Source organism: Stenella coeruleoalba (genome assembly GCF_951394435.1).
Source record: "Stenella coeruleoalba genome assembly, chromosome: 8".
NCBI classification, from domain to species: Eukaryota; Metazoa; Chordata; class Mammalia; order Artiodactyla; family Delphinidae; genus Stenella; species Stenella coeruleoalba.
The window spans coordinates 12,848,282-12,861,633 of NC_137154.1; the positions used below are offsets into that span (position 1 = coordinate 12,848,282).

At 43.0% G+C, this 13,352-nt stretch overlaps 1 protein-coding gene across 2 annotated transcripts in view; it reads left to right on the forward strand.

Annotated features, from left to right (window-relative positions):
- The first annotated feature begins 366 nt into the window (after positions 1–366).
- The window catches only part of CELF1 (CUGBP Elav-like family member 1), a 72,367-nt gene continuing 59,381 nt past the window's right edge, over positions 367–13,352 (forward strand). The window contains exon 1 of one of the 2 annotated variants that reach the window (XM_079930648.1): positions 367–802. The gene's annotated coding sequence lies outside the window, so the exon portion shown is untranslated. The remainder of the gene's footprint in view (positions 803–13,352) is intronic. The other variant, XM_079930649.1, reaches the window with a different exon arrangement.

The window sequence follows — 13,352 nt, forward strand, 5'->3', positions numbered from 1 at the left end:
GTTAGGGCTGGAACATCAGTCTCTTAACAGAACCCTTATGAGCTTCCGGGCGCTGCAAGGATTTTTGCAAGGTTGTGAGTTCACACAGCTGATCATGCTGCTAGAAAGCATTCCCCTAACTCTGAAAGCTTGCAATACACTTACATTCCACATCTCAGCAGAGAAGGAAGGCCTGGATCCTGTTGCTTATCTGCTGGGGTAGAAAGGAGGGTGTGTCATGTGCCCAGCGCTGGCCAAGCACCATCCCATTCACTCATTCATTCATTCATCTAATATTTTATTATGCGCATATTCAGTGCCAAGTAGAGATCCTTGCCCACTAGTTCATCCAGAACTGCTGTGGAGAGCCGAGAAGTTCAGGGTCTCAGGCCGGGGGTCTTCCTCCAGCAGAGCTCCGAGACAAAGAGATGTGCCCTTGCCGCTCCTTGAGCTGAGGGTTCCGCCCGAGGCCCCGGGGGCTCCTGCGGAGCTGCTTCTCCACTCCCCAGCCCGAGAGGGCGCTGCAGCGCCGGGCGCTCGACCCGCCCCTGAGCATTGCTCCGCTCAGATCGGCGCTGCCGGCCGCACCACGGTGGTACGTTCCCTCAAGCCGCCCTCCCCCTCCTTGTCGGCCCTCCCCGCCGGTGGTAGGTGCCGGAAGTGCCGCCATTTTGGGGTGTTCTGCTCGGGCGGCGGCAGCGGCGGCGGCGGCGGCGGGACGCGGAGGCTCCCCCGGGACTCGGCCTCAGCAGTGAGGAGGCGGCGGCGGCTGCGAAGGCGCAGGCAGCAGCTGAGGCAGCGGCGGGCTCAGGTGCAGCCGCTGGTGAGTGCGGCGGCCGCGGGATAACGGGCCGCGGGTGGGAGGGAGGGAGCGAGGGAGGGAAAGGGGCAGGAGGGAGGCGCCGCGGGGCGGGTCCGGTCCGGGCGGCCGCGGGTCACAGGGCCCTTTGGGCGCGCCCGTTCCTGGTTCCCCGCGCCTCGGAGGCAGGTCAGCGATCTCCTACCCGCGTCCCGCCGCGCCGGCCTGGCGCGTCCCCCCGCGCCCAGGGAGACCCGCCCTCCTCGTGGCCTTGCTCCTCTCTCCGCGCCCTTTGCCTTCATTCTCCGGGCTCTGAGGGCTCCGTTCTCTGCCCAGGGATAGCTCCGTCCTCCTTTTTCCGGCCGCCGTGCCAGACACAGGCTGCCTGCTCTGGACACCCTTTCCCTGCTCCTGTCGCCCCACGTGTTCTTGGTGCTTACCCTTGGGGGGGGGGTCCCCAGGACCCCCGCCTCTGGAGGGCTGCGTTTCTCCTCAGGAGCTTCGAGAGCCCCCCTTTCCTCGTCCCACATCCGCTAGGGCCTTGGCTCGCCCTCCCCCCCACGTCAGGTGCTCACCAGTTATGGCCTAGTAGCGGGGCTGGATTCTCGCACCCGGGAACGCGGAGAGCACGGTGAGGAGCTTTTTTCGCTAAGGACCTGGTTTTGGATTTAAAGCCGCTGGTGTCTTGGTTGTGGTCCTCGGAGCAGGATGTTGTTTTAATTCTCTAAGACGGTTGCACTGGCTCTTAAGTAGCTTCTCCTTGGTTTAGGCTCATCCCTATAGTTGAGGGGAAGGTGGTGCGATTTTGGTCGGAGCCTGCTTTAGCAAAATGGAATCTTTTTCTCGCCAGTAAAGTTAATGCTGCAGTTTTATTACCTTCGAGGGAGAAGGCTGTGTAATAGTGTCCGATAGTGTGGAGTGCTTTATAATGTCTGCAGTGTAAGAGGTAACAGGTACCCGATGAATCCTTTATAGGAACTTCACCCTTAAAAAAGGTCTCTTCGCTTTCTTTGATTCTCTGTAGATCGAAGAGGTTTTAATTTCATTCTTTCACCTTTTCCACAAGTGTTGGGTTGGCCCTTTTCCACAAGTGTTGGGTTGGCTCTTTTCCACAAGTGTGGCATCTCTCAGAGTGGTACGCAGTTTTCAGTTTCTCCTTAAATTCTTGCTGAGGAAGAGTCGTCTCTGAGAACCACCAAGGGTTTTTTCTGTTTTAACATTAATGAGTCCACTTGGAAAATTATCCAGTTACCATAGCGTGCATAAACTATTGCTACAGGTCCCTCCCCTCCCCCCGTGTTTTTATATTCTTCTAGCTTTACTTACAGTATGTGGTTTCTAATCATGAGTTAGCCAGGATTGAAGCGTTGCTGTTAGGAAAGCGAAGCAGGAACTTTCAGCTGTTGTTTTAACCTGGAAGTTTATGGTTTCCCCAGCGGTTCTTTCGTCTTGACTGTCCACCACCTGTTTCCATTAAGAATGGCCCTTGGCCCAGAGCATAGGCCTCAACTTCTCTCCAACCATTCATTTTTGCCCACGGGGTTATTTTCTCCTCAGATGGTATCTAGACTTAAAATCCATTAGCTGGTGAGGCTAGATTAGCTGGTGAGATAGAATATCTTTTCCAACCACTTCACTTTTCAGATGAGGAAACTGAGGCTCCCAAGGTTATTTGCCCAAGATTATGTAGCAGGTGCACTTAAAACAGTTTCAACATAGGGTTTTTTGTTTTTGTTTTTTTTTAATACAATATCATGAAAAATAATGCAAATTGCCCTTTAAGATGTGATGGAATGGAAAGGGCCCCAGGCTTGGAGTTGAAGGCCTGAATTGTAATCCTTGGTCTGTTACTAGCTATAAAACTTTGACCAAGTCACTGTTTTGAGCCTCAGCTCATTCTCATCTGCAAAATGGAGGAAATCGTGTCTGTTTCACATGGTGCCAATTCAGCTTCAGTGCAGTAATGTGTGAAAGTGTCTGTAGTATAAGAGGTAGTGAAGTTTTGAGCCAGAATGATTTATTTTTCTGAAGATTTCCAGTTATTTTTGTTATTACAGAAGTAACAGATTCATTATTAAAAATGCAGATAAGCCAGAAAAAAGAAACTCACCTTTAGTCCCACCACTCAGAGGTGATTGTTAATATTTGTGGTCTTTATCTTATTATCCTTTTTATATGCTGTAGAAATGTTTATTATTTTAACAAAATATGCTTATCCTAGTTACAGTTTTGTGATATGTTTTTAAGTTTAGTAGTAGGTGATAGGCATTGACAACCACATTTTAAATGATGCCCTGTGTTTAAGCTCCAGCACATATGAGTTAGGCCAGTGGATATCCCAGCATGGGAGCAGAGAATTTGCTGTTTTAAACATGCTGGGCTTGAAGAAGAGGAGAGGAAGGGCAGAGACCTAACGTTTATTGTACGTCTACTGTGTGATTTTTTTTTTTTTTTTTTAAGTATTTGGGCTCTGCTGCTAAACGTGGAGTGTGAGTCGTGAATTCCATGCCCCCTCCTGTGACTGCCACTGCAGCTTCTTTAACTTAATTTTCCTGTGAGGCCAGATGTAATAAGGAACTGGAAAGTTACAAGGTGGTGGTGGTGTGCCTTGGAAAGGGAAAGAGAAGAGCTGTCACCTGGAGGCCAGGGTGAAGAAGTTGGAGGAAGTAGGAGCATAGGCTCCTCTGCTCAAGGCTTTGGGTACTTCCAACAAATTGCTCTGTTTTCTGTAAACCAGTGAGTGAAGCTCACTGGATTTGGTGAAACTCTGTGTCCTCTGCCTTTTTTTTTTAACAGCTTTATTGAGATATAATTCACATACCATGCACTTCAACGGTTTTTGGTATATTGCATTATTAATTTTAAAAAATTGTGGTAAAATATATATAACAATTTTCTATTTTAACCATTTTTTAATATTTACATTTTTTAATGTAAAAAACACATAACCTAAAATTTAGCATCTTAATTATTTTTGAGTGTATAGTTTTGTAGCATTAAGTACATTCATATTAATGGGAAACAGATCTCCAGAACCTTTTCATCTTCTAAATCTGAAACTCTATACCCATTAAACAACTCTCATTTTCTCCTTCCTCCCACCCCAGCCTCTCATAACTACCATTCTACTTACTGCTTCTATGAATTTGACTACTTTCAGGTATGAGTGGATTCACAACAGTATTTGGCTTTTTGTGACTGGCTCATTTCACTTACTGTATCTTTAAGGTTCATCCATGTTGTAGCATGTGACAGGATTTCTTTCCTTTAAAAGGCTGAATAATATTCTATTGTATGTATATACCACATTTTGTTTATCCATTTATCTGTTGATGAACACAAGTTGTTTGTACCTTTTGACCATTGTGACTAGTGCTGCTATGAATATGGGTGTGCAGATATCTCTTTGAGACCCTTCTTTCAATTCTTCTTTCCTTTTTTTTAGTATTTATTTAATTAGGCTGCTCCAGGTCTTAGTTGTAGTGTGCGGATCTTTAGTTGCAGCATGCATGTGGGATCTAGTTCCCTGACCAGGGATCGAACCCGGGCCCCTCTGCATTGGAAGCGTGGAGTCTTAACTGCTGGACCACCAAGGAAGTCCCCCTTCTTTCAGTTCTTTTGGATAATATTCAGAAGTGAATTGATGGATCATATGGTGGTTCTATTTTTAATTTTTTGAGGAACCTCCATACTGTTTTCCATAATGATCCTACTATTTCACAACACCACCAACAGTGCACAAGGATTCTAATATCTCCGCATCCTCACCAACATTCGTTTTGTTTGTTTCTTCTTCTGTTTTTTTTTTTGGCCGTGCCACGTGACATGCAGGATCTTTGTTCCCCAACCAGGGATCAAACCCATACCCCCTGCAGTGGAAACTCGGAGTCCTAACCACTGGACTGCCATGGAATTCCCTTTTCTTCTTCTTTAATAGTAACGGTCCTAATGGGTGTGAGGTGATCTCTCGTGGTTTTGATCTGCATTTCTCTGACTAACGATGTTGAACATTTTTTCATATGCTTGATGGCCATTTGTATGTCAGCTTTGCAGAAATGCCTATAGAAGTCTTTTGCCCATTTTTAATTTTTTTTGGGGGGGGGCTGCATTGGGTCTTTGCTGCTGTGCACCGGCTTTCTCTAGTTGCGGTGAGCGGGGGCTACTCTTTGTTGCAGTGCGCGGGCTTCTCATTGCGGTGGCTTCTCTTGTTGCGGAGCATGGCCTCTAGGTGTACGGGCTTCAGTAATTGTGGTACGTGGGCTCAGTAGTTGTGGCTTGCAGGCTCTAGAGCACAGGCTCAGTAGTTGTGGCGCATGAGCTTAGTTGCTCAGCGGCATGTGGAATCTTCCTGGACCAGGGCTCGAACCTGTGACCCCTGCATTGGCAGGCGGATTCTTAGCACCACCAGGGAAGCCCCCTTTGCCCATTTTTAAAAATCAGATTTTTGTTGTTGTTGTTCTTGTGAGTTGTGGTACTTTAAATATTCTGAATATTAACCCCTTAATAGATATATATGACTTACACATAGTTTCTCCCATGCCATTTCACTCTGTTGTGTCCTTTGATGTACAGAATTTTAAGTTTGATGGAGTCTCCTTTGTCTGTTTTTGCTTTTGTTGCCTTATCCAAGAAACCACTGCTTAGTCCAGTGCCCTGAAGCTTATACTCTGTTAAGCTTCTAGGAGTTTTATAGTTTTAGGTTAAGGTCATTTTAACCCTTTTTATTGTTTGTTTGTTTGGCTGTGCCATGCTGCTTGGCTTGCAGGATCTCAGTTCCCCCAACCAGGGATTGAACCCGGGCCACGACAGTGAAAGCCTGGAATCCTAACCACGAGGCCACCAAGGAACTCCCCCATTTTAACCATTTTTAAGAGTACAAAGAAAAAAAAAAGTACAATTCAGTGTCATTAAGTATGTTCACAGTGTTGTGTAGTCATCACCACTCCTCTGTTTGGAAAATTGAAGTTTTCTTCACCCCAAACAGAAACTCTGTAACCATTAAGTAATAACCATCCATTGCTCCCTCCTCCTAGCCCCTGGTAACCTCTGGTCTGCTGTCTGTCCCTGTGAATTTGCCTATTCTGGATATTTCATGTAATTGGAATCATATTTGTCCTTTTGTGTCTGGCGTATTTCACTTAGTGAAAAACTTAGTGTTTTCAAGGTTTGTCCACGTGTGGCACGTATCAGGACTTCGTTCCTTTCTGTGGTTGAATTTCTCTCCTTATTGAGGTCAGGGATGACTCTTTCATCTTGGTATCTTGCCCTCTCTTGGTGCTCCATAAAGGCTCTTGAATTGGTTTAGAATTCATGCTCTTCATGTGGATTGCCAATTACTGGGGGATGTCCACTGACATGCTCAAATCTCTGGAAAAATTCAAACGTATCAGTGTGCTTCAAAGTATGTAACAGGGCTTCCCTGGTGGCGCAGTGGTTGAAAGTCTGCCTGCTGATGCAGGGGACGCGGGTTCGTGCCCTGGTCTGGGAAGATCCCACATGCCGCGGAGTGGCTAGGCCCGTGAGCCATGGCCGCTGAGCCTGCGTGTCCGGAGCCTGTGCTCCGCAACGGGATAGGCCACAACAGTGAGAGGCCCACATACCGCAAAAAAAAAAAAAAAAAAAGTATGTAACAGTAACGCAGATCACGGTTAACAGCATCATTTCTAATTTCTAATCTAATGATAATTTCGAGTCATTTTCAAAATACAGATTATGTACGGAAGAAGTGTCACATAAAGAGAAGGTATAGGCAAGTTTCTGCTTTTGCTGTATAATAATATATGAGTATTATACAGCTTTTGCTGTATAATTAATATATTTTTTGTTAGAGGGGTGGAATGATATCCAGGTATTCCATATTGTATAAAGTTTATAAACCTGGCATTTAATGGCCTGCTTAGAATTAATAACGAATACTTTGAGGGTAAGAGCATTTTGAAGGTTATCATAAGCCTCCCAGTTTGTTTCAGTATATTCAGAGTATTCTCATGCATGAAAGGCTTTCTTCTCTTTTTTTTTTTATAAATTTATTTATTTTATTTATTTACTTTTGGCTGTGTTGGGCCTTTGTTGCTGCACGTGGGTTTTCTCTAGTTGGGGCGAGCGGAGGCTACTCTTCATTGTGGTGCGTGGGCTTCTCTTGGGGAGCACGGGCTCTAGGCACGTGGGCTTTAGTAGTCGCAGCACATGGGCTCAGTAGTTGTGGTGCACAGGCTCAGTAGTTGTGGCACATAGGCCTAGTTGCTTCGGGCATGTGGGATCTTCCCGGACCAGGGATTGAACCCGTGTCCCCTGCATTGGCAGGCAGATTCTCAACTACTGCGCCACCAGGGAAGCCCCTCAAGGCTATCTTCTTAAGGTGAGCTTTTACTTAATTTTTTGGAGGTTCATAACTGATTTTGAGCTGCTTGATTGTCTACTTTTCTTCTCTTTGCTTTTTGGACCTAGCCTCCAACTCCCATTTTCCTCCTCCCCAGTAAGTAATAAAGGGAGTTTAATATTAATCCTTGGGACATGGGATGAACGGAAAGTTTTATTTGGTTAACCCTTTTGTCCCAAACAAGTATAGTAAATTCCCTACATACGAACGAGTTCCATTCTGAGAGCGTATTCGTAAGTCCAGTCTGGTCGTAAGTCTAACAAAGTTACCCTAGGTACCCAGCTAACACAATCGGCTATACAGTACTGTACTGTAATAGGTTTATAATACTTTTCACACAATGCATAAAAAACAAACACAAAGAACATTTTTAATCTTTCAGTACAGCACCTTGAAGAGTACAGTGGTAGAGTACAACAGCTGGCATACAGGGGCACGTTTGCATCTTTGAAAGTTCGCAACTTGAAGGTTCGTACGTAGGGGACTTACTGTATTACAGGCCTCACAGTACTTAGCACATGGGATTTTATTTTAGTGTTAGGGAGGATTTATATACCTCTCTTTCTTTCTTTTTTTTTTGCTACGTTGGGTTTTCGTTGCTGCATGCAGGCTTTCTCTAGTTGCGGCGAGTGGGAGCTACTCTTTGTTGCGGTTGCATGGGCTTCTCGTGGTGAGGTGGCTTCTCTCATTGTGGCGCGCAGGCTTCAGTAGTTGTGGTACACAGGTGTAGTTGCTCCGCGGCATGTGAGATCTTCCTGGATCAGGGATCGAACCCGTGTCCCCTGCATTAGCAGGCAGATTCTTAACCACTGCGCCACCAGGGAAGTCCCTGTATACCTCTTTTTCAAACAACGTGAACCATTCTTTTGTCCAGAATTATTCCTTGGTTCTTGATTATTTTTGGTAATTAAAAGTAGAATGTATCATGGAAGTTCAAGTATTTCACTATACTTTTTTTTTTTTTTTTTTGCGGTACGCGGGCCTCTCACTGTTGTGGCCTCTCCCGTTGCAGAGCACAGACTCCGGACACGCAGGCTCAGCGGCCACGGCTCACGGGCCTAGCCACGAACCCGCGTTCCCTGCATCGGCAGGCAGACTCTCAACCACTGCGCTACCAGGGAAGCCCCTCACTATACGTCTGAAACAAGAATTAACTTTCTATGTAGGCTTTCTGAGTGGAACTTACACAGATTCTGCTAGTTGGTTGCTATTAATATAATCCTGTATTTACCTGCACACTGTGCTGTGGCATTCTGAAATGGTCAAAGAGCAAGTAAAATAGAAACAAGAAAAATTTTTATGCTAATTTTTTTATTGATTCACAAAATTATATAAGTTTCAGGTGTACGACATAGTGGTTCACAATTTTTTAAAGGTTATACCCCATTTATAGTTATTATTAAATATTGGCTATATTCCAAAACAAGAAATTTTGAACAAAACCTACAGAATTAGTCTTCCCATAATTGAGAGTTGATTCTAGGGTTTTCGAGTTCTTAAAATTGTTTTGAAACCTGTGGTTTGAAAGAATGATGTGACTTGACTGGGGTTTATAGGCATTGCTTGGGAGGGTAAGTTTGACAGCTCCAACCTTTGGTCTTAAAAATTGGTAATATCACTGAGTGACCTTAACATTTCTGAGTCTTTTTTCCCATCTTTAAAATGGAGATAACCAACTTGGAATGTAATGTGAGAATTAATTGAGATAACTTAAGCTAGGCACTGAATGGTGCCAGGCACAGTGTTGATAATGCTATTTCCTTTTTTCATCCGTAAAAATGGGCCTGCTACTTATCTCTTGGGTCAGTAATGCAGTTCAACCAAATCAGAGACACTGTTAAAATGAGTAGCAGTGCCATACATAGACAGTAGCTACTGTCAGTGTTCCTTTCCTTTCCCCTTTTAGGTGTATTTTGTTTTGCATTTTCCTTTGTCCATTGTGGCTTAGGGATAAGATTGTTTCCTGAAGTCCAGTTCGTGCATCTGAATTGTTTTGCTATGAAGAGTGTCCTTTCCCATAGAACCTTTAAGCTCGTTGATCCCTGTGGAATGCTCAGGTAATGTGGTTTCCTAGATTTCATCTTCACTGTCTACACTTCACGTGGGAGTTTGTTGATAGGGAGTCTTCGATGTTCATAGGAAACTGAAAAATACAGTTGAATGTATTATTGGATTTGCTGTAGGGATACCTAGGTCTCTTCCTAGTTATAGGTAACTAGTTTTAGGCTTGGAGAGAGGGTGGGCTCTAATATTTAGAGTTGTAATGTAGATGAAAGAGTTAATCAGTTTTAGCTATTTGCTTTGTAAACTATATTGTATCAAGAATCTTTATCTGAGCTTTGTAATTTGATAAAGACAGTTTTCTTGATGAGATCTTTGTAATTGTAACTTGTCCTTGTCATGAAATTGGCTTTAGAATCTCCTTGAAGTACTGGTTTCCTTACAGAATTAATCAGCATAGCTGTTCTGTAGGGTTCTTTTTGTTTTGGTTTGGTTTCTTTTGGCCTCACCACGCAGCTTGCAGCTTGCGGGATATTAGCTCCCCAGCCAGGGTTCGAACCGGGCCCGCTGCAGTGAAAGCGCCAAGTCTTAACCACTGGACCGCCAGGGAATTCCTGTGTTCTGTAGTTACTTTTTTAACCTCTGCTATGCTATGGAAGCCACGAGCATAAATTTGTTTATTTTTAACTTCTTTGAGTTCCAGACCTGTAAAAAATTTCAAGAATGTTTTATATTCATCATAAACTGCACATTGACTTATTAACACATTCTTTCTGCTAAGGAAATCTTTAATTCTTCTAAAAACGTTATCTCACAGGCTAGAAGGATAAATACCAAAATTTTCTCTGAGCATTGGGGCATGAGCAACTTTTTTTTCTTCATACTTGCCATTGTTTTTAAATTTTTATACAGAGAACATGAAATTCATAAAAATTACATTAAAATTAGACTTTGTGCTCAAGAGATAAGAAAGCCTAGTTAGGGGAGACTGAGTATAAAATATCTTAATAAATGATTTAAAGCATTTTAACTCTTAGAGCTTTGTGAAGTTCTGATGTGACCCTCAGTCAGCCAACCTTTTCCCCGCTTTACAAGAAATGGACTCACTTTCAGAACAGCTTATGGATTGTAACGTTTTGATTTTTCTTTTCCTCCACTTAGAAAATTTGGCAGCAAATATGAAGAGGAATGGTGAGTTCTGGTTTAGAGGCTGCAGTGAGATCTCACTTAATTGATTTTAATATGCTACTTTGGGGATGTGTTCATAGGTTAGGAGTGTAGCTTTAGAAAGAACTGTTCACTAACTTTATGACCTCCATAGCTATGTTCAGCTTTGACAATGGAGTTAAAATCACTCCCGCCCCCCCCCCGCCCCCCCTCCCCCGCCATGTTGAAACTCCACTGAAATTATGTTCCCAAATTGGGAAACGTCTTTAGTTTGGGGATTATACAAAATGAAGATTTTTGGTTCTAAAGCCGTTTAATTTTATAGTGTTATACTTTTAATTTTGATAGGTCAGTAGTTTTCATTTACATAACATTGCTACTTTTTAGCAAAGGAATCACTAAATTAGAAACTGTCACCACTTTCTCATTGTTCTTTTTACCTTTTTGTTTCCTGTGAGATTGAAGCAAGCTCTTGCAGAGTCTGTGGGAATGTGTGATATTTTGGTGATAATGTGGGGTAACTAATTGTCTACTGTGAGTAGACTGTCTTTTTTAACCCAGTATTATTTGGACATCTGTTCAGTTTTTGCTAGTTTCTGTTTTGTACAGATAATTTACTGTAGGCTTTTCCCAGTTTTTTTGTGCTTGTAGCTTTTGTGTGTGGGAAACATTCTTTTCTGCTCCAGTCCGGCCCCCCCCCCCCCCCGCCCGCCACCTACTATTACATAGTTTAGCTGGTGTTTCTCTCTTGCATGAGTTGTCTGCATGATGTTGCTAACTTAACCATGCTAGGTTGGGTAGGATATTACCAGGGAGAAACACCTTTGCTGTCCCTGCTGGCTGCCTGCCTGATTCGGAACGCTGCTGTCTGATCAAGAGTCTTAGGGGGTCCAGGGAGTGAAAGGAAGTCAGAGTGGTGGTGACAAGCACCTTGAAAATGTATGACTGACATTCATCAGCGAGCTGATTATTCTTGCACATTGAAACAGTACTGCTTTGTGGTTATATAGTCATTTTAAACCTTATAGCAGGCTTCCAACTAGGATATTTCACTGGAAGCTGTTTATGTGGTAAAAAGACTATGTATTCCTTAGGTCCATAATTCTTAGATTTATGGCCAGAGCAAGAGGAGCAGGCATTGCATTTTGTGTTCTTCAGCCCTTCCCTGCTCATGGTTCAATTTCTGTTTGTCATTTAGTGCCTAGCTAATCTTTGTCATGAAGCTTTTCATGTCCATTCATTCTAATACTGTATCATAGGATGTTATTTAGTGTTAAGATTTTTTTTTCATTTCAGTGAGATTTTAAGGTTTTCTTGAGGATGGAGATTGCCTTATTGCTTATTTAGTGTATTATATATCTTTTAAGGAGTCAGGCATGCAATCCCTACCCTAATTATACTCTGTGATCTAGCCCTTCTTGTAACAGTTCAGTGGGCCATGGCCCAAGCTGGGCACATCAGTTTCTTCTAGGTATTTGAGATTGGAACTGAGAATCGTGTCTTTAGGGAACAAACAGATCACCTCTATTCAGAGAACTTGAAACATATAGATCCTGGGGCGCAGCCAAGTTCAGGCTTAATACATGTGGAAGCAGTGAAGGTCAGTCTGCAGGGAGGGAGAATTAAGTACATTTATCCAGGAAGAAGCATTGATGAGAAATGTAGCTCTGGAGAGAGAGGCAGACTAGAAGCACATGCAGAATAGAAGCCTGGGTGCAGAAAGGCTTTGCAGGTGTGGCCCTGTTGTACTTTCTGCCTTTGGGTTCCATGAGATACTCCAGTATCTTTTCAATTAATGCCATTTTTTTTTTTTTTTTTTTGCTTAAGCTAGTTTGGAGGAAGTTCTCTTAATTAAAACCAAAAGAGCTTTTAATAAAATGCTTAGTGCAGAACTCTGCCCAACATTTCTTAAATTGATTTGAATTTTAGAACAGTCAAGCCTGGGATCATGGCTCTTTGGAAGATTGCCCTTTTCCCCCAGCAGCCTCCTCACCCTCAGGCTTAGGCTGCTTGGGGTTTTGGCTTCTCCATCTGTAGTGTAGACATTCATCTGTGTTCTCCCTTTTGGTGCACAGAGTGCTTCTCTCTGGTGCTTTGCCAGCTCAAGAATGAGGGTTGGGTTTTTTTTAAAACAAGTTTCTAATGATTATCTGTGTACAACTAGTTATTTTTAGGCATGTAAGACTGATAATAAAGTAATAATACTATTTCAGGTAGGAAATTTAAAGCGAGCCATCATTTATAAAGAATTTTGTGAGGCATGTGAATTAGGTCCTTTCTTCATTTCTAAAGTAGCACATTTGCTTGTTTCCTGATTGTTTCCTCTTAAAAAAAAGTTGATGGACTTGAGTGGAACACAATAATGTGGGTTGAACGGCAGTTGAGACTTTAAACAAAGGGTAATGGTGAATGGCTGTGTGCCCAGTTGATGGAGTCTGTCTGGTCTCAGCTCAGTTAGTAACTTCATGAATGATCTGTAATAGGAGCATCACAGTGGTGTTTTTCTCTTTGAGAAGTGTTAATGAGGGAGAGAGGGAAGCTCTGAGAAGGACAGTTTAATGCTTCTAATTTGATTTTTTTTCTTCTTGTGATCATTTGGTTTCTGTTAAGTTGAAAGACTGTATTCCAGAGAAATGTAAAATTTCTCTGTAATATTAAAACAGGAATTAAAAAGAAATGTGGATTTGTATACTACTAGGAAGGAATAGATTTGCAGGGTAGAAAAAGCTGGAAGTCGTTATTTTACATGGGAGGTCAAATTGTTGAGAAAATAAACCTAAACAATGTTATGCCTTTGTACTGTACTGTAGTGTGTGTATAGTATTGACCCAAGGGCTGTTCATGGAAGAAGTTATATGTTTTTACAGTCCACAGTGTTTACTGGTATGGGGCCCTTGCACAAAGTAAGTGATAAATATTTGTTGAGTACTATATGTTGAGTGGCACTTAATTTTTTGTTTTGAGACAGTTCAGTACTAAGGACTAGGAATAGGAAGAAAACTTTTAAAGTCGAAATTCTGTGAATCC